Source organism: Haliotis rufescens, unplaced genomic scaffold (assembly GCF_023055435.1).
Source record: "Haliotis rufescens isolate VD_foot unplaced genomic scaffold, xgHalRufe1.0.p SCAF_18, whole genome shotgun sequence".
Classification (NCBI taxonomy): Eukaryota; Metazoa; Mollusca; class Gastropoda; order Lepetellida; family Haliotidae; genus Haliotis; species Haliotis rufescens.
In genome coordinates this window covers 1,929,047-1,933,223 of record NW_025963868.1, presented here as the reverse complement: position 1 = coordinate 1,933,223, position 4,177 = coordinate 1,929,047, and positions in this window count along the sequence as shown.

Here is a 4,177-nt window from a genome sequence, read left to right as displayed (position 1 = left end):
TTTCCAGAATTTAATTGCCCATAATTAAGGGTGCATATAACACACGAGTGCGTATTATATGCGAATAAATAAGTCTTTTGTACATTGATCAATCGGAAGGGGTGCTAATTGGGATTTTTCACTAGCCAATATATTAGCAAATATCGCCGTGGGCGCTTATTTGAGAGGGGTGCTTATTACGTGGAATACGGTATATTGATGATATGCCACACCATGTCAGCCATGTTCTTGCAAAATAGATACTGTAAATCTTGAAATTAATGCCTCTCCATATAAATATGACTGCTGACTCCTACCCAAAAATGCTGTGCAGTGAGGTTGCCTTATCGTTGATAGTCATTTGGGGGCCATTAGTGCGAAGTTTAGTTAATGCGAGCGAAGACTACTCGCATTTTTCACGATTTACAGTGATTAGTTTTGTTCAAATCACGAATGTTTGGTTTTTGTGTACAACTGGACATGTGCACGATGTTCAATGGACTCCACCTGTATTGAATGCATGTTGAGTGCGGCAGTATCTGGGAGGTTTGTTGTGTTTATGACGTTTGTTTTCTGTGGACATTCCATCATTCAGTCTACCGCCTCTGTGGTCTAATGGCAGAGCGTCCGCCCGGAGAGCGGAAGGTCCAGGGTTCGATCCCCAGCTGCCTCATACCAAAAGACGTTAAAAGATGGTAGTTGTTGTTACCCCATCTGGCGCTCGGCATTAAGGGGCTAAATAAAACAAGGACTGGTCGGCTCGGAGTCAGTATACTGTGTCTGAGTAGGGTATTCATGTTAAACTGCGGCATGGTATCTCAGTGGGCTAGCACTATAAATCAGTATCAGGCTGGACTAGTACAAGCAGACACACACACATACACGTGCATGCACATCGCTATATAAGTGCAATAATCTTGGACGCGACGATAAACACCATTTCACCTCACCTCACCATCATTCAGTCAATATATGTACATATTTAAAAACATGGGATTTGTTTGGAGGTTCCGAGATATGAGACCACACTTTATCAGATTGTGTTTGTGTTTTGTTGTTTAATGCTACACCTCGCAATATTCCAGAGTCTTTTTAATAATCCAGTGATTGATTTGTGAACAACGATCCACACCATGGGGTGTAATGACACGTAATGAACCCAGAAACTGACACCCGATCCATTTGTTGCCTCTTGCGAACAGCATGGGTTGCTTTTAATAGAGGATCCCCACCCGAGGCATGGTAAATGATAAGAGAGTCATAACGTATTAAGTATTTTAGATATAAGGATCCGTGAAGATTGAGGTAGAATTGGTTTCAGCAACCCATGCTGTTCGTAAAAGGCGATTAGGCTTGTCGTAAGAGGTGATTAGGCTTGTCATTAGAGGCGACTACGCTTGTCGTAAGAGGCGATTAGGCTTGTCGTAAGAGGCGATTAGGCTTGTCATTAGAGGCGACTACGCTTGTCGTAAGAGGTGATTAGGCTTGTCATTAGAGGCAACTACGCTTGTCGTAAGAGGCGATTAGGCTTGTCATTAGAGGCGACTACGCTTGTCGTAAGTGGCGATTTGGCTTGTCATTAGAGGCGACTACGCTTGTCGTAAGAGGCGATTAGGCTTGTCATTAGAGGCCACTAGGCTTGTCGTAAGAGGCCATTAGGCTTGTCATTAGAGGCGACTAAGCTTGTCGTAGTTACATACTCTGAGGTAGTTACATATTTTGTCACATTTTATTTGAGAATGTATTTCAAATGTTGATGCAGATTTTGCTGATTTTGAGAATGTGTTTCAAATGTTGATGGACAATTTACTGATTTGAGAATGTATTTCAAATATTGATGCAGATTTTGCTGATTTTGAGAATGTGTTTCAAATGTTGATGGACAATTTACTGATTTGCGAATGTGTTTCAAATGTTGATGGAAATTTACTGATTTGCGAATGTGTTTCAAATGTTGATGGACAATTCACTGATTTGCGAATGTGTTTCAAATGTTGATGGACAATTTACTGATTTGCGAATGTGTTTCAAATGTTGATGCAGAATGTGCTGACTTGCAAATGTATTTCATCACTAATCATCCGTTAATTTTGTTCATTGTTTATAAGATAAAATCATCTTCATTAAACGATAACTGAATATTATTGAATTATCTTGTCTTTCTCGTGAGCATTATCCAAATGGTGTAATCGAAATGTGTGGATAAAATCATGCTAGTACAGGGACAGTGGAATGTATTGGTATTCTAGGAGGTTCAATTTGTTTGTCCCGAACCCCAGATAACTAAAACATATTTGCCGTCCCCATGAATTCGACTCAATGAGGTTCGACTGTAATGTATGACCCTTCATATCACAGGCAAGCTAGGGATTGCTGTGACTGTTCTCAATCTGCATGCAAAACATGAACACCAGTGAAGATCCGGGGTAGAATAGGTCTTTAGTGACCCATGCTGGCCGTAAAAGACGACTATGCTTGTCGTAAGAGGCGACCAACGGGATTGGGTGGTCAGGCTCGCTGACTTGATTGATGAATGTCATCTTATCCCAATTGTGTGGATTGATGCTCATGATGTTAATCACTGAATTATCTGGTCCAGACTCGACTATTTACAGACTGCTGTCATATAGCTGCAATATAGCTGCAATTATTACAACAAACCAACCAACCAATCATATCACAGGCAAGCCAGGGATTGCTGTGACTGTTAAACAACAAACCAACCAACCAATCATATCACAGGCAAGCCAGGGATTGCTGTGACTGTTCTCAATCTGCATGCAAAACATGAACACCAGTGAAGATTCGGGGTAGAATAGGTCTTCAGCAACCCATGCTTGCCTTGAAAGGTGACTATGCTTGTCGTAAGAGGCGACCAACGGGATCGGGCAGTCAGGCCTGCTGAATTGTCTGGTGCAGACTTGATTATTTACAGACCACTGTCATATAGCTGGAATATTGCTGAGTGTGGTGTTAAACAACAAACAAACAAAAACAAACATGAACAGAGTTGGCAAACATGCTGAGGGCTTAAGTAACACTGATTTTATGAATGCTTCAATCAGCTTCTGGGTTGCCATTGATGGGATGTGTTCCCTCGGGGTCAGCAACTTGTTCTGTCCTGGATGGATGTGTTATAAGAGAGTACTTCTAAATTATATACATAGTTTTGTATTTGAACATTCTCCTTTCAGTAGCTTTGGTATATGGTAAGTGATGACTCCCACGACATGGTTGAAATGGCCTGTTTTGGTTGTTTGTTTGTTTGTTTTTTGTTTAATGCTGCCCTTTGCAGTATTCCAGCTATGAGACGGCGATCTGTAAATAATTCAGTCTCGACCACTCAATCCAGTGATTGACGTCATGAGCGTTGTAACGGGTTGGGGGTGGGGAAAACGTGGTTGTCAGGATGTTTTCAGTCCCATCCCAACCGTCAGTTTCCAAGAGATATTGTTAAAACGGATGTAAAAGAAAACTATAACAAATAATAAAAATCAATTGAAATCTTTACTTGTTGTTGTTCTTATTAATAATGACATTTACAATTTCAATATGTACATGAACTAACTGCAAGTCGTACTCTATTTTTAACGCTTGTCAGTTTTGACAGTTAGATTCTAGATAATTAATTTCTACAAATTGTATTTAATCTACTCGAAAAAGAATAATTACTATGCGCAAAGGCAGAGCCAATAATGCTGCACGGTAATTGTTATTAAAAAACTGTAAACGAGTCTATGGAATCATTATAAAATTTCTAAAAACTCGCTGGACCAAAAACTACAACTTACGTTGAGTCTGCTGTTTCTGGAACGAGATTATATTCGTGGTGACGTCACTTCCGGAAATACATGTAGCAGAAGACGCCAAAAGTTAGAGCGAGAAGAATGCGATTAAACACCAAATATACGACGTGACATTATCTAGGATGGATGTAATCTACTCAATAACATGTCCAGGAAGGTGTTTACGTAAGTATTTTGGAATAAATATATTTACTTTAGTGGATTTAGAGCATGAAACAATTCCGGAATAAACTACCCAACTTTTGATGACGTAAGCACCAGTAGATCGCGGGCCTTTGAGGTCGTCGCTATTTTACATACTTTTCGAGACCGTGTGTATGCGTTAGTTTTATCGACTATCGCTCTTTTCAAGGGAGACAACTCATCGCAACTGTCCAATTCGCGACCACTAT